This window comes from Lissotriton vulgaris, chromosome 5, assembly GCF_964263255.1.
Source record: "Lissotriton vulgaris chromosome 5, aLisVul1.2, whole genome shotgun sequence".
NCBI classification, from domain to species: Eukaryota; Metazoa; Chordata; class Amphibia; order Caudata; family Salamandridae; genus Lissotriton; species Lissotriton vulgaris.
Genome location: NC_141693.1, coordinates 300,243,932 through 300,269,062, shown reverse-complemented (window position 1 = coordinate 300,269,062; position 25,131 = coordinate 300,243,932). Strand labels below are relative to the sequence as shown.

Sequence of the window (25,131 nt, the reverse complement as noted above, 5' to 3'; positions counted from 1 at the left end):
TCATTACTAGTAAAAAGAAAACAGCTCTGTACCTCGGCCTGTATAATATATACATAAGGTAGAAATCAGACAGTCAACACAGAGCATTGTAAACATCGTTAAAAAGCAGAAATCAGATAGTCAACATAGAACATTGTAAACATTGTTCATCCCAGTCCAGATTACAACTAAACATAAAAGAGGCAGTATATTGAAAATGCATACTTACAAGTCACGGGGAGGGTTGAGGTTCATCCTCGCTGGGTGGAATAATCCTCGCCTCAGAGTCCTTAATAGAATTGAAACTTTCCGTTACTACAGCTAGGACATTTTTCATTCTATTTCAGGAACGGTGGCGAGTATTATGTTAGTTCAAAACTTACTCACCACCAAATGAGCCACATCCAACAGTGTCTTAAAACAGAATCTTTCAAAGGTGAAGTTTGAGGGTCAATCTGCTCCATTCATGATGTCCTCCAAACGGGCTCCATTGCATAAAGCCTTTGAAGCCATTGCTTCCCTTTCCTACTCCGCTTTAAACATTTTGGAGTCAATACACTCTTCCTGCATGACTCATCTAACCCAGCGGGCAATAGTAGGAGACAGCACTGCCTTATGCAGTTTTTGAAGAGCTACAAGGAGTTGCCGCTCACCGGAGGACGAAACTCTTCCGTTGTTTCCTCATAGGCCTTGAGGCACTGTACCATGTACAGCTTGGGAGTGTCAAGAAAAGCTGGGTATGTAATAAACCTGGTATTGGACTTAGTTGGTCTGCTGACTGTAAAGAAACCCCCTTCCGGGAAGAAAACTCTACCTGTATTATCCAGGCCCCGATCACCAAAGACCCTTCAGCATGACACCAGGCATAGAAGCTTGGGCAACTTTCCTGAAAGCGCTTTCCGAGACAGGAACCTGTTCGTTTGCCAAGAGAGGAACAGGTTAAGCAGCTGATCAACATCCCACAACACTGAGGAACACAGCTCTGGAGGCAGAGAGAGGCAAATCCCTCAAAGGAATCGGAGGACAAAAATGTGCTCCCCAACAGGTGACTCATCAATTGGAGCATGACCCGCTTAAATCGTGGAGCGAAAAGTATTAACCGAGCTGTAGACCAAACCTTCCGGTGGCAAGCTGGTTATGAATTGAGCACCTGCCCTGCATCAATGCCCACAGGAGCCACACCCCATCAGACACACCAACAAGTTGATTGTGTCCAGGCAGACTTCTAGCACTTGACCATACTGTCCACCCACGCTTTGAATAGGAGGTCTTCAGCTTGTCTCAAAAGACCTGGGATCTTTCAGCGTCTCCTGTAATCTGTCATGCCATCAAGGAGAAGAAGCATTCTATCACCATCCGTTGGGGAGGGTGGGGGGGGGGGGGGGGGGGGATCTGGTCTGGGCTCAGAAGAAGTCAGAAACAGGGGGAGAGAGATTGGAGAATCTCAGAAGTGGAAACCGGACTTGAGATGTTCAAAATCGGTGAGATGAGAAACCACCTGTGCTTGTTGCCTCCTGGCTTCGGCTGAAACCCAAGTAAATATTGAGAATGGAGGAAACGTGTACCCCTTCTCCTGACTCCAGTCCTGGAGGAAGGCATTGGTTGGCACAGCCTATGGACCTGGTCTCTAACCTAAGAACCGGACTAGCTGGTGATATAGGCGTGAGGCAGATCGACTGAGAATGGGCCCCACCTGTCCGAGATTATGGAGAAAACCTGCGGGTGCAGTTCCCAGAGACTCGAGTCGTGGAAGTGATGGGAGTGCCAATCCACGACTTGGTTCGCTTGGCCGGGAGATACTTCACTGTGACCAATACAGGGATGTGGAAATCCTATAGCCCGACGCCCAGGACATATTGTTTGATGTCAAGGGCAACAAGTTTAAATGTGTATTTTGTTCTTGGGGCAAGTAGGCCTAACCACTTAAAGCATAAACTCTTTGGCTGTCAGTTTACAGTAACACCTTATGGATCAGGGAAGAGTAATGTCTGCAGTTAAGGTAATATTTGTGTCCATGTGTTAATGCTGTTCAAACTTGTATTTATGGTTAATTATGCAAACTTGTACATATGGTTCATTAATGCAAAGCCTTTATTATTAGGATGAGCGCTCTGAGTAAATGTATGCTTGGACTGTACTACTGACAGTGGTTCCAGGATAAAAATGTGTACACACGTTTTCAAAGTTTAGCAATATGAGGCTATGCATAATGCTCCCAGAATGCTCTCTGATTAGATGCAAATATTTGCAGAGGCTTGAAAGCAAGCTTGAGGAGTCTTTGCTTTCAAAATGAAATGTTCACAATTAAATACAAGTAGGAAAAAAGAATTTGGCTAAACTGTTACATTTTAAGTACCATTTCTTTGCAACATCATTTAGTAAAATGTGTAGATGTATGCTAGCATATCCCTAAGATATTTATAATGGAAAACGAGTGTAACCAGTTTCAATAAGATTGTGGGAAACATAAAAATAAACATGCATTGGCAAAGCTAGCATGTCTGAAATTGATGGTCAGCGTTTTGCTTTTGTAACTGTCTGACTTGGTTTGGCATGGTTTGTAAAACCAAATTGGTGTGGGAGCTGCTGGGCCCTCACCATTATAAACAACATTGGCAAAAGCAAAAATAGTTTTTTGCCTCAAAAAGCACACATTGCCACAGTAGTTCCTGGCACTGAACAAAACTACTCTGTGTGCCGATATTCTCCTTGTGAAAGAGCAGAATGCTGTCACTCACAGTGAAGCCAGTTGATAGACAGAGAGAAAGAGAGACAGAATTTTTATAAACGCAAAAGGCCATGGTTAACACCAGACCTAATTAGGGGCACAATTATTGAAGAAATTCTCAAAAGTGCACCCATGGTATATGTCCTTGTATTAAGTGTAGCTATACAGCTTTCGTGAATTCACAAAAAGTTACAGAAGTAGGCCAAGAAATGGTACTCCTAGAAAATATTGGCGAACTGCATTTTAGCATGAGCACATTTGCATGTTTAGATTTGCTCATGCGAAAATCTGAGTGTTTGCAACTTCACTTTCACTCCAACTACTTTTTTCCAAACCCTGGAAGAAGTTTCACATCGTCCTGAGTTCCGTTCCAACCTTTCTCAGTATGGGAAAAAATTAGAGAAGAGTTGGTAAAAATCCTTAAAACCTGCAAGTTAGTAGGTTTACACAGACTCAAAAGGGCATTCCAACCCTGGAACTATTGCCACTATCTTCAGCCCCAGTATGTAGATATGCAGAAACGTGGCAACATAAGGGAATGGCTAGTATTCTAACCCTACTATGGTATGCACCTGGCATAATCAGAGAGGCTATATCAGAGATCTTATATAATGAGATTGCTGCCATAATTTGTTGCCGCATTACATGGCCCAAAAGGGACACGTGGATTTTGTTACAGGACAAGTCTATTTGTGAAGCAACCTGCCCCATTGACAAGTAGATCTTTTATTAAATTCCACACCCCTGCGATATGTAGTAGTCTAGACAGTTGTGCCCGAAGTTCTTCACTAGATCCGACAGTGTCTCAGATCTTATGCCCCAGAGGTGGTTGAAATATCGGAACCACCGATACAATGTCCATCTTGAGCAGGACGCAGGACAGGATCTTGTCCTTGGTCCAACAACAAACCACAAAAGAGGCAGCAAGGATCTCCAAGTAATTGTTATGTGACTTCTTTTCTTGTGGAGACAACGTGCCTTTGAGGAGAACTCTACACATCTTGCACAGTAGTCTAACCTGCTGACGTCTGTCTCTAGGACTAGATCTGGAGCCAAACCGAAAATCGGTCTCCCGTTCCAAACCTACATGTGGGCAAGCCACTAGCCTATCTCCTCCTTTGCCTCGTCGGACAAGGACACAGATTGGAGTACATGAGGCCCCTCCGTCGAGGATATGCCTTGAGGCATTTAGGGCTCGATAGTGAAGCGGACCCAGTAAGATCGCTCGGATGATGAGAGAAGGCCCACCAAGCGGGCGATTTGGCAAAGTGAAGTACGCTGCTTGGACAGTGTTTTCCTTAGCTTGTGTCAGAACTTTGTCACCTTCTGAAATAGAAGGATTAAAAATGCTGAAGTAGAGACTATCACAAAGCCCAAGAAGGTTGTTCGCTTGGAGGGTGTCAGGAGTGACTTTGGCTTGTTGATGATAAACCTCAGGCCCTTCAGAATATTCACAGCTGTCTGCAGTTGGAGGGATAGTTTCCTGGGACACTGATCCAACAACAGCATGTCTTCCAGGTAAACGATGAGGCACGTCCCCTATGTCCAGAGGTGTTCCACCACCAGCCTAAGAACCTTTGTGAAGCCCCACGGGGCTGACAACAGCCCAAACGGGAGACTGAAGAACTTGAAGGTCTGGCAACACAACAGGATTAGGAGGAACCATATGTGTAGGGGGAAAATGGGAACGGTCAGATAAGCGGCTTTTATGTTTAGGTGCACCATCCAATCGCAAGTGCTCAAGATGCCCCTGAGGAGGTGGATATCCTCCATTTTGGGAGACGGTAAACCAGCTACTCACTGGACTCCTGAAGGTTGATGACAGTCCATTGGCCACAGCCGCTTTTGTCTACCAAAAACAGATTGCTGCTAAAACCATCGGGATTCATTACAGATGGGCAAATGGTCCCTTTGTCTAAGAGGGCCCCCGACTTCTGCGGCTATGAGCGTGGCATCTTGTAGGGAAAACTGCATAGGAAGTGGCCAGGCTTCCTGTCAGGGGGGCACCACAGAATTTGATTTGAACCCCCTGGACCATCTCTAAGAGCTACGCTTGCAATGTTATGGACAACCAAGCTTGGAAAATATTTGCCAGCAGGACCCCTACTCTTAGTCGGGAAGAAGGGCAAACATTCACGGTTATTGGAGGCGTGAGAAGCCTGTCCTTTGAGGCCACCTCTGCCGTGGAACCATTGACCCTAGGTGGGGTAGAAGGTGGTGAAGTACGACTGATCCTGCCATTGGCCGTGCTTGGAGCCTTATCCCCTGGCAGGGTATTGGGAAGCAAAACAGCCGGCAGAGAGGCCCCTGTCATGACTTGAATCCTGGAAAATCTGAGGGGTGAAAATGTGTTTCATCGATGAGTGAGCCTGGTCTAGGAAGGTGAACGTCGTCACAAACATCCACAAGTTCGCCAAAAAGACCCCATTGGGCCACTGCCCCTGCTTCAGAGGATGCAAGGTTCCCCAGCTTTGGGTCCACCTTGATGAGCAATGGATGGTGGTGCTCCGTGGATAGGGCACAGTTAGTATTATCCAAAAAAAAATTCCACCCGATGTGCCCAGACAGAAAGGATCTCTAGGGAGCCTGAGCTCTTAGTCTCCGCTGCCATGTCCAGAATCTTGTTCAGGGGCCCAAAAGCATCCAACTGCTTATCCTGGCAGCAACACCAAGACCCATCAATACCCTTTTTGGGGTCTTTCAGAAATCTTCAAGAGTCGTGACCATCCTGGGGTCAATCTCAGTGTAAGGGCAACCTTGCCTTCCAAGGAAACTCCACACTAAGTCGGCAATGGCCTCTTTCTCCAATAGCTTACGCAGCCTCCCACAATGTAGTTGACCACTTTGTCTGCCGGGATCCACTTGGATGATCTGGGGGTCCAAGAAATCATCCAGTTCTAGCATATCCGCCTCTGCATCAGAGGAAGGTGAACCTGTAGAAGGGAGTAGGTCAGGAGAGGGGTATCAGGCTCTGGAAGGGCCTGCCTAGTTGTTCGACCCCTCCCCCTTGGAATCCACTCCCTCGGGTTACTCAGTGAACCGGGTTGGGAGTGCCCTGCCGGGGGCTCCAGGAGCCTGGAGGGCCTGGTAAAGGGGAGGGGGGCACTTGGGCCAAGGAGGCCCACTTTAGGCGATCAAGCTCATCGCAATTTACTCCTGCTTCCCGGGGTCTCTTACAGGGTAAGGCCTCTGACCCTAGGGAGCCTGTTGGGGAGGGGAATCAGGGAGCCCCACAGGCATCAGGTCCATCATGGGGAGTCTAGCGCACTCCTGCTCTATTTGCCTTACAAGGTGCCGTTCCATAAGGGCTATTACCTCTTCAACTGCCCTGTAAACAGAGGCATCTACCGCCTCATAAAAGTGATGGTACCAGGGAAGAAAAGACAGGGGAGGGGGTTCCCTTCCCCATGCAGGCCCGCAGACGTCTGGATGACATATGCCCTGAGGTTGGGAGCTCAACAGGCACAGTGGTAACAGTTAAGGTACTGGGGGTCAAGTAAGATTTTGGGGGGCCAAGCTGCACAGTTTATTGGGTACAAGCCACGGACACACACATCCCTTATGCTCACTGGGGTAGGCTCGGACCGTGTCCCCCAAAAGCATTAGAAACCACCAAGAAAATCTGACCACAAGCGTCAAGAGAGCAGCAAGCTGAAGGCAAAGTACAGACCCTGATGCCTGGGGCATCAGTCTCCAGGCCGGGGACAAGGCTCAGTCTGGGACTAAGAGCTGCAATGGGCTGCATAGCCACCTGCTGGGTGGCGAACCGTACTGCGCGATGGACACTACAAATCAGCAACATGGGCCCGTGGCTGAGAGTAATCAAACAACAATCCAGTCTTGCCAAGTACCATCCATCAGACGTTAGACTAACACATTTCAGTGTGGTGCTCAGCATCTACGCACGGATATGCATTGGTATACATTATAGTCATATTACCTGGCTATCAAGCTGTTAGCGCTGCCAAGTACTGTTAAAGCAAACTGGAGTGGCTGGCACTGTGTGGCGTGCACGCACTGCTCCCGCAGGCTTGGGACTCGTCACGTCCTGTAAAAAGTCTGGGAATGCTGTTCATCCTCAGAATCCTCATACGGTACCTGCCTTGTACAGCACGACCCTTTATGCTTATGTGGCGCTCCTTGTCCGATCGATTTCATCACTGTCTTCGCCAGAAGCGAATCTTTAGTGGCTACCGTTCGAGGATCACGCAGCACGTCACATTGTCAGATTTGGGTTGTACATTTATTTCATATTGGTAGAATAGCCTGCTCCCTCTCATTCGTGTTGCAGAGAATCCATGACACACATTATATTAGCCTGCCATTAAATACAACGGTCTCTCTGATGAGGACTGCACTTCAGCGTGTGTCACGGCATTTTCAGGTTTTTAGGTTTCGCCTGGTGATCCGCTGCGCAGCTGCGTTCGCGCAGGTGAAAACTTTTGTTTACCAGTATGTGGCTTTGTCCCGCCTCTCTGTTCCATTGGCTAGCTCCATAAATGGAGGCTAGCCATTGGAACAGAGATATGTCCATCATTGTCCGAGGCTATTCGTGGGCGTTCCGTAGAATTTTTCTCTTTTTGCCCACGTCATGCGGCGGTGGGCGTTTTTTTTTTTTCTTCGGCATCCTTCGTCACACCAGCCGGACGGCTCTACCTGTGAGGATGCAGACCCGACCCGCTCCCCACTGTGTACTGCAGCAGGAAGAGCAAACAACGGCAGGGTGTGAACATGCGCTGTGCTCCCCTCCCGCTGTCCGTGTGCCCGTTCCCGCCCCCCCTCCCGCTGTCCGTGTGCCCGTTCCCGCCCCCCCTCCCGCTGTCCGTGTGCCAGTTTCCAACCTCCCTCCCGCTGTCCGTGTGCCTGTTCCCACCCCCGCCCAATGCCAGAAGGAAATGCAGCAGCCTGGCCGAACCGGAGATTGACACGAGAGGCGCCCAGAGACTGGGGTCAGCGGCGAGAGACGGCTTCACCTCCAAGGACAAGAGCAGTCTGCAAGAGACGGCTCTAGAAACTACTAACAGGCCTTCTGTCCAGGGAAGGCGGGGGCCCCCAAGTAGCAGCCCGCAGGACCAGAGCAGCGCGAGAGAAAAGAACAAGCATTCTATTCAGGGGGGCGAGTGGCCCCAAAGAAGAGCTTGCCTTCCTTCCGAGGAACATAGCTGCCTTAAATTTGGACTCATCCCACCGGACCTATACTACGCTCTCCTGGACCCTGAGGATTACAGAGGACGCACCCGTGCAATGGAGGAGCTGAAAGCCAAGGCACAGGACTTCTCGACTGCCCTGGCTCCTTCTTCCAGTGTCCTCGGTCTCCTCAGCTTCTTGTGTAACCTGATGGATGACTCTAACTTCACAGTCCTGCACTGTGCACTGGAAGTGCTCAATAAATTAACAGGGAGCAGTTAAACGTTCAGTTACCTTGATATAAATGTACGGGAGCGCAGTGCCAACAGGAGGTGGGGCCCCAAGAGCTAAACAAACTACTGCTCTACGTTGAAACCGCAGTCCTGTGTGCTATAATCAGTTGAGCCTAGTGTGCAAGGATATGCATGTACCTTTGGGGGTTGATTAAGCCATAGTACACCCCACTCCCTACTTGAAGAGTCCCAACTAGAAGGTTCAAACTGATAACCAACTGCTGCCCCAGCGAGGGTTGTCATGCCTTCCTAGAACGCCAGGTGGACCTCCCCACCTAACGAGGCAAAGGTGGATCTAATCTCAGAGTGGTGGGTCCTGAGGTCCCCAGAGAGGACTCCATAGATACTGCTACATCTCATGTCCTTCTTGCCTGCACCACCCATTTGTCTGACTGCGTTCTACAGATGCTGTGTCGCCATGCTGGTGATACCACCCAGCATACACAGCCCATCGCCCGCTTTTGTTGCAGGTATCCCAGGTGCAGCAAAAGATGCCAATGCTTTTGGATTGTGAAGACATGGAAAATTATATGAGCATATTTCCTTCACCTACAGAGATCGAGGTGCAGTTTGTGCTCTGGAATTGTCAGCAATAGTGCTCCAACCCTATATTTCTTGACACTATTGGAACCAGGGCAGACTTACAGGCATAACCAACTGACGTAACCCAACTGGCTCACTAGCCGCTGCAAGATTTTGATCTGATCCCCATGCTCTCATGGTTACCGGTACACATTTTCTATAGGTCTTGCCCCACTCTATTTATTCCGAGTCCTGCAATGTACCCATCTGCCCCTGAATGGGCGAATAAAAAAAACTTGCAACATTGCAAATCCCACCGCCCTATCGTAGGGCAATCCGGGTGGGAGGGTCTTACCATTAGGTTCTGCTACATTACATGGCCTCCTAGCCTGCAAGCGCCCTCGCATGACAGCAGCCTATCTGCTGTGTCGCCTGCCAAAATGTTCTCACCCTGGCGCAAGACGTCCCGTTCCATACCTCTACTAAAGGATTACCACAATGCAGACCTGCAGGAAAAGCTTGTGGGATGGTAGTTAGGTGGGGAACACTATGTAAAGATGCCTGCCCTTTCTTGGAAATGGGAATGCTCAATGTGTTTAGATAGCTGTGACCATATGTGCTTTTGTCAGTGTTTCCTAGCTATGGAACTACATACATGTTAAGTAGCAAACATGCAACCCGTCTGGCTGCAAGGGCAATAATGCGAGCGATAATAGCTTAACTGAGCACCACTAACACACGCTGGTCTAAGGGGGGCAAAATTTCTGCTAGGAGACCAGACCTTTGTCCAGCCAGTGATACTGATAAACTATGTCGAACACTTGCTTGTGTCAAGGCAGTGAACATTTGTATGTTGTGCATCTGACAGTAAGAACCTTGATTTGCTTTGGCTGGGATAGAATTGTTGCTTCCGTCACACTCCGAATTGTGGCAATGTGCAGCTTTTTTGTATTCTTCACTGCTGAGGGTGCCTGGTCCGTTCCCAGATACACACTGCAGGCTAACCAGCTGTGACCCATGATGCTGAAAGCACTAGACCTGGTTCACTTGGTTTACCCTGGAATTGATTGCCCTCCCCCCAAAATCTGTGTGTATGGGTTGCTGGTCCATGATTTGATTCCTAGTAATCTTGTGTTATGCCATACTCCTTTTACAATGGCAGCTAACCCGCTCACACAAGTGACCCGCTGGAGGCAAGCCCAGTATAACCTGTGACGGTATTGTAATTCTCATAACAACCGCACTGAGGGCAAGCCACAATCACTGCTACTGGTGTCTGAGTAATGCATGAAAGCCTTTGCAATACTGCGCGGTTAGCAAGTCACACCCACTGTTGCAACTTGTGTCACACATCCGCATAATAAATTAGTCCGATTTGCCCCAAAACATGGTTCGCCAGCCCTATGTGCTAACCAGCAGTGGCAAAGGCTGATGCATCAAGGAATTGGACCCAGTTTGATTTGTCTATCCCAAGAAATAATTGTGCTCCACCATAATTAAAGACCTGCCTAGTTATCGGGATCCTATTAGTACCCATGTCCTTATTGGTACATAACATTATATTCTACATGCACTGTGCAGGAATCACCATTTAATCTGCTCGAGCATGTGGCCATTCTGCTGAAAGCCCAGTGGGCCTGGGAGAGGGGAATGCTATCAACCCTCATATCCTAGGCACTCAGGAAGCATCCCTCACTGCTGCTGGTGCCCAAAAGCCTATTCTAAGATGATGACCAGCCCCCAAGGTGTGAGATGGCTCAACTGTCAGATGGGTTTGGAAATATATGACATTAAATAAGGTGTCCTCCTGTGCTTGACCAGTGTCCCTCCTATCTTGCATAGGATTGCATGATTGGTTTGGTCTGTGGTGTTATTTGGCCCCTCAATTACCCCGGCTGTCTAACTGCCAGCAACGTGAGCAGATGCTGACCTAATGGGGGGTGAATTTGCAACTTGAAGTTTTTGTAGCCGCCCACCTAATGTGCTTCGAGGTAAGAAATAGGTACTTAACTTGTATCTCTTCCCCCTAAAAAGATACAACACCCGCTTTGGTCATGAAAACCTAATAGGCACAAAATTACCAAGGATATAATTCTAAAAGTCTCTGAGGTGGGGCCGCTGAAGGACACAACACCCAGGCAGAGAACCAGTGGGAATGGCTCTACTCTGTAAACTACCAGAAAGACATATCAAACCCTCAGAGACACCTTGGAGGTATGCTAGCCTGCGCCAAAATCTGCCTCCCCCTGTACCAGACTGGGAACATTTTGCATGGAGGAACAACCCCTCAGCCTGTGAAACTCGGTGTGAGCTCAGCTGGCTGAAGCTACGACTGAATTTTATTGCAATTGTTAGCCTAGGCCTGCAAAAGTGAATTGTATTCCATTATTCAAAGCCTGGGTGGAATAGAGGTGGTTGGGGAGACTCATAACTGCCTACAGAAACAGATATGTTGTCTATCCCCTTATTTGGGACACAGGTCGCAGAAAATGCCCCTTCCAATCTCAGGTTCTAGCCCGGTAAGAGATAAACCAAGTGGAGTTTGCCTAAAGGAACCTCCAGATTTTGAAAATATGGTGCCTTTACTGGAACCTGGAAATGGAGGAGTAATGTGTGCTCTACTATGTCCCCAGAGACTTTGCATTCTAGGTCAGCGTGGTGAACCCTACTATGCAGCCCCTCAAAAGACATCCAGCTGTAGTTCTCACAGCAGGTCAAATCGTATACCAAACCTGCTGCATGGAAACAGAGTATGGTTGTGCTGCAGTCAGGTGGTCAATGAAAGGTGTCATTGTCCATGCTTCTGGGATCTGAACCCTTGACTTGGACGGGGCCCGCAGCACCAGATGCGGATGTCTTCACCTCTGCTCTTACGATCCAGGAAAGACATGGCTTGTCAGTTCGGGCTGGATTGTTCCCATGAGGCACAGGGTCAAGACTGATTTGCATATAGCGGTGTCTGAACTGTGGTGGCAAAGTGAGCTAAAGAACGATGATGGATTCAACCCAGATCTGTGACTGGGGGTGAATGTCTGAAAAGTTTTAGCGCTCCGTCCATCATCACCTTGTGTTTGCGTTGTTTGCCCTAAATTGGCGGGATATGCCCAGACGTGGGCTCCTTGCTCACTTTGCCAATGGATTCAAGCTAGCGTGGCTGATGAGGGTTGTTAGCCCGAAACCGGTCCCATGATGCTTGTTTCCAGTCCACGGAAGACCTGGCCTGGCAGTTCGGGCTGGACTGTTTCCATTGGAGGCTGGGTCAAAACTGATTTACATATGGCTGAGTCCAAACTGGAATGGCATGGTGATCACAAAAACGATGGATTTAGGCCTAGATCACTATACTGGGGTGAACGTATGACATTGTTCTGCATTCTGTCCATCATTTGTTCTTTTTGTATTTGTCACCCCGAGTGGAACGGGTATGCCCAGACGTGGGTCCCAAGCTCTCCATGCCACTGGAGTCAAGCTATCCTGGCTGATGAGGTCTGAAAGCCGAAAGCCGTCCTAGGATGCTTGTTTCCAATCCAGAGAGGACTTGGCCAGGCAGTTCGGGCTGGACTGTTTCAAGACTGCATATGGCTGGGTCCAAACTGAAATGGCATGGTGAGCAACAAAACAATGGATTTAGGCCCAGATCTCTGTACTGGGTTGAATGTATGACATTGTTCTGCATTCTGTCCATCAATAGTTCTGTTTGCATTTGCCCTACCCCATGGCGGCGCAACTCACCCGACCCATTCCATGTTCCCTGAAGTACCGCACAGCCTTTCCGGCTGTCTGTGCAAATGATGCCAATTCCGACGCAAATGGCTTGCTGAGCTGGTGCCCAGCTACTCGGTGCGCCGGTGTCTATGCGCAATGTCCTTCTCTACAATGCATCGACCGGTCCCTGTCTGGGCCCAAAGCCCCGGCGACCGGCGGGCAAGAGCCCCAGTGTACCTTCGCCTGAGCCGCTCTGTGCCGGCTGAACAGCGCCACAGCGCTGCGCACAGTAAGACTCTTGCGGGGGAGTGACGGGGACGAGGGCTCTAAATAGCAAAAGCCTGCGGCCCCCAAACCAGAGTGTCAGGCCTCAACTCGTTAGCTGGCCGGCATTCCAGAGCCTGCGCCCCCTAGGGCAGCCTAGGGCACTAGTGCCCCTTGTGACCACCCGGGTGGGGTGGGCGGCCTGGAGGGGGTAACCTGACGACTCACTGGCAACCTCCACTCAGTCCCAGGAGATCAGAGCGCACGACGCGAGACGGCAAGTCAAGACGGCGTGTCCGGCAGCAAAGAGGGTGCCTGAAAAATGGGGGCAGGTATATATACCTTCACCACAACCCTCCATGCGACAGAAATGACGTGGCCCACGCGTCGGGCTGTGGGACTCCTCCCCAGGGTTCCAAGACTAGAGGGGGTGTTGGTGTGCTTAAGTGGCACTAAGGTGGCGGCCCTTTTAGGTGGCTCACTGCGGGAGTCGCGAGCAGCCTCAGAGCTTCACTCATGGAAGCTAAGGCTGGGTTGCTCCGAGTTTGTTAACTGTGGTGCGTCAAACATCAGAGCAGCCGAGGACACTGTGATGGAGTCTGGTGGTCCTTTGTGGTCGGACTACACTTCCATGTTGAAGGCCACGGGTCGCGCTGCGTGGGGTATGCTGCGCAGAGAGCAGAGCTCTCATGCAGAAGGGCCCAATAAGGGTAATTGGCCCTCTTGGGCCTACATGTACTGTTTTTGCTACTGTTACTTAGCTAGCTTTTCATAGGTAGACAAGTTATTTTTACTTATTGGTGAGGTCACCCTGAGTCCTCTATGGTTGGTGCGAGAAGGTAGCAGCATCATTACATTGCTTTATTTTACTCACAAGAAAGTGCCACTCATAGTTGTTGAAATGTCACTTATAATTCCACTGAAAATATGAAAATATCACACATAATCTGAAACCTATGCAGCTATGACAATCTCTGAAGCAAATAATCGCGGCATAAACCCTTTAAACAACACAATTAACGTGCTGACAGGGAGCAAGAGAATACATGACTTATCGCTGGCTGTGGGCAGCAAAGAAAGAGCGAGCTTTAATACTGAGAAGGGACTTTGTCTGGACTGTTACTTTCTCATTGGTTGCTGAAGCTGTCTCCTTCCCAAGTGCTGGGAATGGTAGTTTTTAATATATTTACTAAAAATGGCTGCAGTTAAAAAATAAAGCATAATCCTCGCCTCCGGTCATAACATAGAATTACACTCAAACTGCTTATTCTCCTATGGGGTACAACTCAAACTTGTTAACGTTTTCCTAGTAATTCAACACACTAAATTACTGGTCGAGAATGATGCACACAGTGTACGGTTTGCCCAAACATATTGGGCTCTCTCACAAGTGACCGGACCATTTTCAAAAAGTTAACTTATTACTGAAGTCCAAACTGGTTCAGTACAACACAATGTTCCTAGTCAGAACATCACAGAAACAGTGAATGTGCTACATACAGCTTGACACTTGACACACGTGTGCTGGGGTTATAGGGATATTGTTGGTACGTATCGTTGATATAGCATACCTCTGATACTACTGTAATCTTGTAGCGCTATTGCCTGGTCTGGTAGGAGCAAGTTGCACATCTTGACCTTGTTGGGATTTGTTACATCTTGGTCTTGTTGGGATTTGTTACAAGCCAGAACTTGCATGTGTGGTTGGGAGACGGTATGGCTGGGACATGGCCTACTGAGTATTCGATAGTGTGATGGGTGGCATGCTTCAAACTCTCTGCTAAGTACAGAAGTACAAAACTGGAGGGTAGGGATGTCAGAAGGCGTGTGAAAATGACTGATTCTAATAATTTTTTGTATTTAGCACCCACGCTTCCAAGTGCTAAAGAGATGTGGTTCAGCATATGTCTATAGATGATGGTCAGTTGGCGGCTACTACAGAGTAAGAGCGCACAGATGTGAAGAATGGCAACATAACCCCAGTGTACTTGTACAGAACAACTCTTGGCAGCAGCTTATGGCGCCACCAGCTTAGGGAGCCCAGGAGCTACTAACAACGATCAAACTTAGACCACAGGTGTATCATCATAGAACCGTGTTTCCATGCACCATTCATGACCAGATGCACTTGTTCAGAAGAGAACCATATATTAAAATAATTTTTTCTTCAAATGGTCATCAGAACCCTCCTAAAATATTATTGGACCCTACTAAAATATTTTTTATATTAAACCATGATAAATGTCTGCAGAACACAAGAGTTCCATTCACCCGTTTGGGCGCCGTGTTCTGCAGAGTGTACAGAAAATAAAATGGCAACGGTGTCTTGTCTGAGGGCTCACCCAAATAATTTCCAGGATGTCTGGATGAGAGATGCAAAAGATGACAACAATAAGGAGAAGCTTATATGCAAAGCCCTTTCATCTCTTCACAGACCCTTAAGGTATCCACAATCCCAGCACAGCCCCAAAGGATGCAGTCACAGAACCTCTCAAGGTGATGAATTCTCTTTATAGCCGCAGGGCGTCTCTACACCCCAAGAATCTCTTTGTGGTCTGTAAACAATCTCCTTCTAATAGCTCAAAGATATCTCTGCTGTTTTGTTTTGTTTTGTTGTTGTTTTATTGCCGCTCTTTTCTACACTGCTTCTCTTGGGAGACAGGTTAATGGTGATACGTCTGAGATACCTCTTTCATCCACCACCAGACACTCCCTGTCCCCTTTAGCTCACTCTTTCAGGATCCTTTTCATTCGTGCTTTGTTACATTTTTTTCCGTCTTTCACTTCCTCGTTCTTTTCTCCTTTTGTGTTTTTTTTATGTCACTCCTGGGGGTTACAGTCAGACGAGGAAAATAACTGACAGTCCCCAAAAATGAGTGCCAATTGGCCCCACTTCTAAGAACTGGCTCAAATTAAGCACTGGCTATGGAATACTGTTTAGGTCTCGCGACCTATCGATGTGCGCAAGCGCATCGAGCGGAGCGAGAATTCAAGTGGCGAAAACATCTTCAAACCAAAGGGCTTTCAGCCCCGCGGTTTTCATGTAGTTCACCTGAACCACGTGATTAAACATGCACGCGCATAGGCAACATTTCTCAATCACCCTCCCACAGGCAGGCCCCCCACCAGGCTCTCCCGCCCCCATCAGGCTTCCCTCCCGCATCGGCAACATTTCTCAATCACCCTCCCACAGGCACGCCCCCCCACCAGGCTCTCCCGCCCCCATCAGGCTTCCCTCCCGCATCGGCAACATTTCTCAATCACCCTCCCACAGGCACGCCCCCCCACCAGGCTCTCCCTCCCCATCAGGCTTCCCTCCCGCATCGGCAACATTTCCCAATCACTCTCCCACAGGCACGCCCCTTCACCAGGCTCTCCCGCCCCCATCAGGCTCCCCTCCCGCATCGGCAACATTTCCCAATCACCCTCCCACAGGCACGCCCCCCCACCAGGCTCTCCCGCCCCCATCAGGCTTCCCTCCCGCATCGGCAACATTTCTCAATCACCCTCCCACAGGCACGCCCGCCCCCATCAGGCTTCCCTCCTAATCCGCCTGCCTCCCCTCGCGCATTCACGCCCCCCCACCAGGCTCTTCCGCCCCCATCCGGCTTCCCTCCTAATCCGCCTTTTGCTAATATTTTCGACTTCAATATATCTCACTTGAATTTTAGAAGCTACATTTAATTTTTGTGCTTGTCCTTAGTGACGGTTCGTCCTACGATTAAAAAGGCCTGATAAAAGACCAGGCTCCCTCGGTATTTACATAAATCCATCATGATTTGCATACATGCGTGTTGTGTCTGAAGCAAGAATCCTTTGAGGCTAGAGGGAAATTGGGGATTTTTCTAACAGCCCATTGTTCTCTCTCCTCTTAATTGCATTACCACCCCCACCCCAACTAGACTGTCCTATTATTCGTTCCACCAGACTTAAGCCCCCACACGCCCTCCTTTGAATGGCTGTAACATAAGCTCCCAGCTGGAGTGACCAAATACTTGTCGAAAGCAGCCCTTCCCCCTGGCAGAAGAAATTCTTCTTAGTAGATAAACAATGCGCCCTCCAAACACTGTCCTTTTACGTATGTATATTTGCACATGTATGTGTTCATATACGTTTGCATGCTTAGGTGCCACCAGTTCTCAGTAGCTTTTTCTGGACCCTGTCTCCATTCTCCCTGCAAAGTTTACTGGAAGCAGACATCGCATGTACCCGCTGTTTAGGATGTTTCAGCTATGTGAATGCTTAACTATGAGTTTGTAACAGTACATCATTTGTATTCCAAATGTGTGTTGCAGAGTACAAAAATGGCTGCTCCGTAGGGAAGCTAGGTGCGAGAGGAAGAAGCCCGAGAAAGGCCAACATACTCCGTTTAAAAACAAGGGCTGGGAAAATCCAGCTCTCCGAGGGCCCACATTTCCATGTGTCCTGTCGAGAAGCCTTCACGGTGGAGTCCAGATTTCTATACTGCAAAGCTAGATGTATCCAACGTGTAACAAGCCTTGGTACAGCCAAGAGGTCTGGCTTGTTATATTTCATTACCAGCAGCACCATTTCTCCTGCGCCACGCCACATCAAAGGCTCTGTGCCACTTTCACCCACACAGCAACACTTACAGACACGCAACGCCACTCACACCCATGCAAGCCCACCATCACCCACACAACACCACACTCACCCACGCAACGCATCCACGCAACCCCACTCATCTACGCAACCCCACTCATCTACGCAACCCCACTCATCTACGCAACCCCACTCATCTACGCAACCCCACTCATCCACGCAACCCCACTCATCCACGCAACCCCACTCACACATGCAACGCCACTCACACATGCAACGCCACTCACCCACGCAGCGCCACTCACCCACGCAGCGCCACTCACCCACGCAGCGCCACTCACCCCCACGCAGCGCCACTCACCCCCACGCAGCGCCACTCACCCCCACGCAACGCCACTCACCCCCACGCAACGCCACTCACCCCCACGCAACGCCACCCACGCAACGCCACTCACACCCACGCAACGCCACTTTCACCCACACTGTGCAGTGCACAATAGGTCTCGCAGTAGGAACGTTGGAGCCATTACAATTGCAAATAACAATGCCTTTTATTTTTTTTTTCATTTTAAAAACATAAAGGGCTTTGTCATTTACAAAACCAATAGCTCCAACTTTCCTACTGCGAGACCTATTGGCAACGCCAGTGCTTGTTTAACTACATACCTGTAGGAATTGAAAAAAAAAAGTTGGTAGGACTTAAAGAGGCCCACTACTTACTAAGGCCCATTGGCTGTTTCTGTGCCAGAGCTGCCCATCTACGACCGACCTAAGACGAGATACCTGCCAGATTTTAGGCTATCCTATGATAAGGCAAAGTCGTCCAACAGAACTTATTTGCATTTAAATCCGTCTTATGTTGATATAAAGACTGGCATGGATTCAACCCTGGTGGACCGGCATTGCCCCCCCCTCCATTCTACACTAAGCATAATACAAACTGCTTAAACTTTCACAATTCATACACACAAAGCTATTGCCTTTACCGAGGCGTTTTGGGCCTGGCTTGACAGATGAGAGGCATACAGGGGCTGTTGTTATCTATCCCCTTCCTTTAGAGTGCTTCATTTCCAGTGCATGAGGAACTGTTTTACATATCAAAAGTTCACTGACTTTTCAAACAATCAATTCCTTATCTCGTAAATTCCTCCTTTTTTTAAAAAAAACCGATGCCTTTCGTTGCAGCCGGCGCTTTTAATATTTTAATCGTGACTCCAAATCCGAGTCAGACCTAATGGTCAAAGCTTGTCCCACTAAGAGACTATGGGGAAACAAAAACTGCCTACAATTACCTGGTTCCTAGAGAGCACTTGCCCCGTAAGAATCTGAATCCGTGAATTTCTATCTGCACAACACACAGATTTCTGGAAAGCACACATCACTAGTAGCCGCCTCGCCCGGGGTAAGCGAGGCCGTGCAGGGTGAGGGCGGAGCGGTTTCGCTTGGCAGCCGAGCTCGGTCTGGTTTCAGTTCTTCATGAAGGGGCTGACTGGCTCCACCCCCACCCCCTCCCAGCCTCTCACGCCCCGGTGGGCTGCTTACAGTATACAAATTAAAAACCAGAAAAAGAAAGCGAGACAAAGAAGTGAAATGTTTTCCGAAAACACACACGGCAACCACTTACTGAGTGGGCTTGTGGGACCCGCTTGCAGCAGCGTGGGCGGAGTAAGGGGGGGTCGAGAAGACAACAGACATGGGGCACGCCGTCTATTTATCCCTCTGTGTGTAGTTAAAGATACCTCGACCCAAGGAGGGCTGCTTTACTGCTTTACATGAACACCATTAGCTACATGACGCAGGCACAAGCTCACTTTTTGTTTTAGATAGGGAAAGATTAAGTGATTTGCTCAGAATCACAGGATCTTGAGCCGACGCTGAGACTTTAACTTCGTACCCTAATTCCAAAGCCGGCTGCTCTGGCCGTGACGCCATATCCTGTTCCCTCTCACAGCAACCCCTGGCTGCGAGTGTGTGTGTTTCCCGATGCACACCCAGAGACGCAGCCAAGGGGCACTCGGCCCTACGGCATAGAGGGAAAATGAGGCTTCGTGGGGTGCAATGGGCTCTTCACACCTCCGGCGCCCAGTGCTACTGCACCTGCTGCATGATTGCTAGCAATACCCCGTACGGGCCCCTCATTCACAACCCTTCTTTCACACTGTGCCTTGACGTTGAAACTGCAGCAGCAGGAAACATGACCTTTACGCCACAGTCCACATTTTATAAACCAGGCTGTTTATGTAAAAACACCGGCTGTGCAGCAGGTGACTCTTCCTGGCCAACAATGCTGAGTTTAGCAACCAGATGGCAAGATGCCACGTTTCCTTTGTGGCTCTTGCCACATGCAGCTTTAGCTTTTTTACCCGATTTCTACATTATAATGCACAGGCCTTCAAACGAGCAGCCTGGTAACTTATAAGATATTTAACACACCTCTGAGTCAGAAATGTATCGGGCACAATAAATACCACACGATTTTGGCACGCACTGCTCTGTATAAGGTAGCATACTGAGGTTATTTTCACAGTTTCCGCAGGATTGGAGACCATGGGCAGATGTTACAAGGTGCTTGGGGCCAGTCTCAAGTCTGTTGCAGAAGCTAGGACTGAAAAGGCAGAGCTTTGGAGCATGGGGCACATGGGCATTGTGTGTTTTGTGCTTGGGAAAGAGTATGGGGAACATGTGCAAAGTGTTGTAGTCATGTGGCACATGGCTAGAGCATGGTGAGCTTGGGGCACATGGTCAGAGAGTGGAGAAACTGGGAATATAGACAGTGCAGGAAGTTTGCAGTACAGGGACAGTGTGGGGGAGGCCCACTGGCAGTGTGTGAAGTTTTTAATATATAGGCAGGGTGCGCAGATATTGGTGTAGATCAGTGCTTTAAATGGGCTGGTACTGTCCGGTACTGAGTACCACATTTTTTTTATTTTAAGAGGGAAGGCCCTCACGTTTCATGTGGCCCAAACGCCCCAGTTGGAAGCGTGCTTGGGGGCGAGGGACAAAGAGTGAGACGCTGAGTCCCTCAGACTGAAAGTAAGGGGCTTGATGGCACAGGGACAGCAAAGAAATCAGAGATCATGTACAGTGCGAGAAGCTTGTAGCATGTGGATACACTGCGTGAGAAGGTTGAAGCATGGGGTAGACTATATGAGGATCTTAAGGCCAATGGATGGACAATGTAAAGAGTTCGGGATACACAGACAGAGATCAGAAAGCTTTGGAGAGGGACTTACCAGTGGGGCACATGGACAATGAGGCACTTAGAGCACTTAGAAGACAGTGTGATGAGGTTGGGTCACATGGGGAGTAGCTTGGACTGACATGGAGCACTTCAGCTTAGGTTCTCCCTATGAAGGATTCATCAAAGAAGATGTTTTTTAGTTGCACCCTGTTGAGACTTTCAGAAGTGGGGCATGCGTAGTTTGATATACATGACTTAAAAAAAAATCCATATATAGTGCTAAACATGTCCACAGCCTGTGAAACTTATGTATATTTTCGTGGGATGATTTTTAGCAATAATCCTCATTGGCTGAAATGTATTATATAGTTATTTGTAATTGTTAGATACAAGGTTAACTTTAGAATTACCTCATAAAAAAGCAAACGGGTAGAATCAGTTGTAATATTGTTTCTTTGCAACCCTTCTGGTGATGTTATGGTTGTGCAGTACTTAAAAAGTAACTACTGAAGGGAGGTGCTCACTCTTAGTGAGCACCCGTTTGCTACTCTGGAGTCCCATTAAAATCACCACGTCCCTGCTCAGAAGTGCTGGTATTGCCCTATCCAATTGAAAGAGTACAGATACTGAGTACCTGCACATTTAAATCTATACCTTCTATCAAAGCTGTTTCATTACAGGGTTGCATAGTAGAGTGCGGTTGCGCAGAGTGCAGTGGTGCGGAGTAGATTATAGTGGCGTACAGTGCACTTGTGCAGTGAAGAGTGGCACAAAATGCAGCGGCATAGAGCCGGGCAGAGTAATATATGGCGCCTTAGAGTTCAGTGGCATAAAGTGCAGTGGCATACAGTGAAGTAGTGCAGTGGCATAGAGTGGAGTGATGCAAGTAGAGTGGTGTAGAGTGCAATGGCATAGAATGCAGTAGAGTATATTTAAGGGGCACAGAGTGCTATGTTATGGGATTTGTAAAGTGCCTGGTTACTCCAGAATGGGTGTCCCAGTGCTGGGACATCAAACTGTTAGGTCTACCACAAGGGAGAAATATTAAAACTTTGAAGAGTGCAGAGTAGAGTGTCATAGACTGCAGTAGTGTAGAGTGACATAGATTGCAGTGGCGCAGATTAGATAGTCCAGTGGGGTTAAGTACAATGGTGCAGAGTAGAGTGCAGTGGCGTACAATGCAGTGGACTGGTGCAGAGTGCATTGATGTTGTGTTGCAAAGTATAATGATGTAGGGGGCAGTAGCGTAGAGTGCTGAGGCACAGAATTCAGTGGCGTACAATGCAGTGTCGCAGAACGCAGTGTCGCAGAATGCAGTGATGCAGATTAGAGTGGTATATAGTGGAGAGCAGAGTTTAGTGGTGCAGAGTAGAATTGCATAGATTGCACAGGTGTAGATTGCAGTGGCGTAGAGTGACAGAAAGTGCAGTGGCGTTGAGTAGAATGCAGTGATGCAAAGCGCAGTGGGGTAGAGTGCAGTGATGCAGAGAAGGGTGGTATATAGTGCATTGGCATAGAGGGCAGCATTGCAGAGTTCAGTGGCGTAGCGTGCAGTGTTGCAGAGTAGAGTGTGGTAGAGTGTGTTGACGCAGAGGGCGGTGATGTAGAGTGCAGTTGTGTAAAGTGCATTGGCGTAGAGAACAGTGGTATCAAATATATTATTTCAGAGTAGAGTGAAGCGGCGTAGATTGGAGTGGTGCAGGGTATAGTGCAGTGGCATAGAGTGCAATGGGGTAAAGTGTTGAGGAGTACAGTGACTGAGGCAGTGGTGCAAAGTAGATTAGAGAGGCGTACAATGGAATGGCGTAGAGTGCAGGGGCATAAAGTTGAGTGTTACAGAGTAAAGTGCATTGGCGTAGAGTGTATTGGTATAGAGTGCAGTGGCGTAGAATGCAGTGTTGCAGAGTGGTGTTTTGCAGAGCAGATTGGAGTGGCCTACACTGGAGTGGTGTAGAGTGCAGTGGCGAACAGTGCTGTGGTGTAGACAGGCGCAGAGTGCATTGGCTTAAAGTATAGGGGCGTAGAGTGCATTGGAATAGAGTGGAGCGGTCAAAGTGGAATTATACAGAGTAGGGTGCAGTGAAGTAGAGTGCAGTGGCGTTAATGTGTGTAAAATGGAGTAGTGAAGAGTACAGTGCAGTGGCGTGGAGTGGTGCGGAGGAGAGCGGAGCATGCATGGTGTGGTAGCACATTAAAATTACAGACAACATTTTTTCAATTGAAATGGCCATTACATTTGTATAGACAAACAGTTTCACTAATAAAATTATACAGCGCACAAACGATAACGTGTGGAAATGGCACCACCAAGTGTATTGATCACATTAAAGTGTCTCCAACACACTTCAGAAATAACAAAAAGTGTGCTCCATTTGTTCATTCATAATTCTGATATATTCTGAAATACTTGCACTGTTTATTATAATGTTCTGTGCTAGTAAAAAAAAACCTTGCCTACCCCTAGTATCCAGCAACATTGTCACATAAATCCTTTCACTCTGAAACCATAGAAAGAAAAGTAAACACCAAGCTCCCTCGGAAGACAGAGCCTGACATTTGAACTCTGTTTTAAATGCACAGCAAATGTGCCAAGATAAGAACAAGATTTACAGGCCTGTTTACAGAAAGGAGCACTCATGGAAGAATACAGAGGGAGGTGGTGAGAAATGGCTTTGCTCCCTGGGAGGGAAAAACTCACATTGGAGAGCCTAAAACAAATAAAGCCAGAAAAAGTGAGTAACAAACCACAAAGCCAATGGTAAGCAAAGGGTGGAATGTATTTCCAGGGAAGCTTTCTGAATGTCCCCAAGATGTCTTTAGCAAACCAGACAGCGCAGACCCAACTGGAAAAGTTGTTCCTGTTGACACTGGAGTTATACTGAAACCTTTCTTTCTCTTTTAATCTTGGACAAAAACGGATTTTTAGGGGGAAAGGAACATCCACGGATAAATAATCAAGGAGCAGAGCAGGATGAATACCAATGATGGGATGAGGAGGCCTAATTAGGAACACACTTATTATAGGGGAAAAATGAAACTACTCCACGATGTAACATAGTGAAAGCTAAAGTACTAGGACTCACTAAAGGTGTGGCACATGAGATAGCACCACTTGGCAGCTATGCACTTCCTTCTACCATCGCTCTGCCTAGTACCTTTCATACCAGGTCCAAGTTTAAAAAGCCCCAGCAAGTGTGCTCCTTTTCCTGCCGACCCCACTCGTGGTCTCTTGGAAAGAATGTAGGCAGCCCCTCTCTTTTTAAGCACGTTATTATTACATTATTTTAAAGATTGCGTGAAAAGTATGTTGCACAGAAAACATTCACTCAACAAATCATCAGGACCATTTAGCATTGCTGCATTTTCGGCTGAATTAAGAAAACATTAAAAGTGCCAAGTATACGAAATTATGTATTATTAATAAGATATATTTTGCAGTCGCACACTTCCACATACAATGGAAACAAGTAACAAATTAAAAGCACAATGGTCCTCTGAATATTCCACCAAATACCTGGCCTTTTAAATCACTACCCCTATTATCCCCTAAAAATCCACTCGTTAATCAATCCCTTGCTTCGATAGCTGCCGTATTTCAACACCATTCTCAATACTCCACTGCTTCAGCACCTCCCGCCCCTATAGAGACCCTACATAATAACCCCACCCTCGCTTCACACCCTTCGGTAACGCTCCGCCTCCGTGATGCGGACCTTAAATGTCCACCTCCCTCCAAAAAGATCACCTGCTTCCGTCATGAGTTGTCTCCCGGGGTCACCTCCTCCGCCTCGCCTGAACTCTCCTCCCCTGTCCAGTAGCTCCAAATGTTCATCTTCTCTCCCCCCCAGGCTCCACGGGAAGCCTGTACCCACGTCCCTCAGGCAATGTCCCGGGGCACCCGGAACTTGTAGTTCCCATCAGTTTCTGCCTGCGATAAATAGCAATTAGAGGACTACAATACCCGACGGCCTTCACAGCAGATGCCTTGAATTTGAGGGGCGCCCCCTGGCGGCTCAGAGAAGAACTCACTGTGAGCAAGACGGAAATAGAGTACGGGCGCTTATTCCCATTCACATCATCTCAGCCAGGGGTTCGGAAAGCGACAGTGGCATCTAAACAAACCTTAAATTACACCCATACACCCTCATCCCTCAAGATTCCACAGCAAATTATGTCACCGAGTGTGTAAGAGCATCTTCCTTCACTTTCTCTATAGATTAAGCGTGCCTTAGGCTATGCTGCTGCGCTGCCTGTTTTAGAACTGGAGAACCAGTATCGAGTTTCGGCCTCTACTTAATATGTAGTGATTCTAGGCAATTCCCAGTCGCTTCGCGCGTTTAAACAAATAAAAAATCGTAGCGCCTGGTTTTCGTGTAAAGCACTCCAACGCCCTTTGTAAAATTTTGCGTTATATACAACTGCAAACATGTATATGTCGATGTTCTTGGACATGCAAACGGAGAGATTTTGGGCAGCCAGATAAACACCCATTTGGAGCCATCCAGGTGCCATAGAGGTGCAGAACATGCTGCTCACTGGCTATAGGCAGCCAGATCCATCCAGGAGCCATAGAGGTGCAGCACATGCTGCTCACTGGCTACAGGCAGCCAGATACACTCCCATTGGATCCATCCAGGAGCCATAGAGGTGCAGCACATGCTGCTCCCTGGCTACAGGCAGCCAGATACACTCCCATTGGCTCCATCCAGGAGCCATAGAGGTGCAGCACATGCTGCTCACTGGCTACAGGCAGCCAGATACACTCCCAT

The 25,131-nt window shown here is 48.2% G+C and overlaps 1 protein-coding gene across 4 annotated transcripts in view; it reads right to left on the bottom strand.

The window, feature by feature from the left end:
* Positions 1-24,239, bottom strand: part of MIB2 (MIB E3 ubiquitin protein ligase 2) — a 402,179-nt gene extending 377,940 nt beyond the window's left edge. For 2 of the 4 annotated variants that reach the window (XM_086921481.1, XM_086921485.1), the window contains exon 1: positions 24,108-24,239. The gene's annotated coding sequence lies outside the window, so the exon portion shown is untranslated. The remainder of the gene's footprint in view (positions 1-24,107) is intronic. The other 2 variants (XM_086921483.1, XM_086921487.1) reach the window with 1 other exon arrangement.
* Positions 24,240-25,131: the final 892 nt, after the last annotated feature.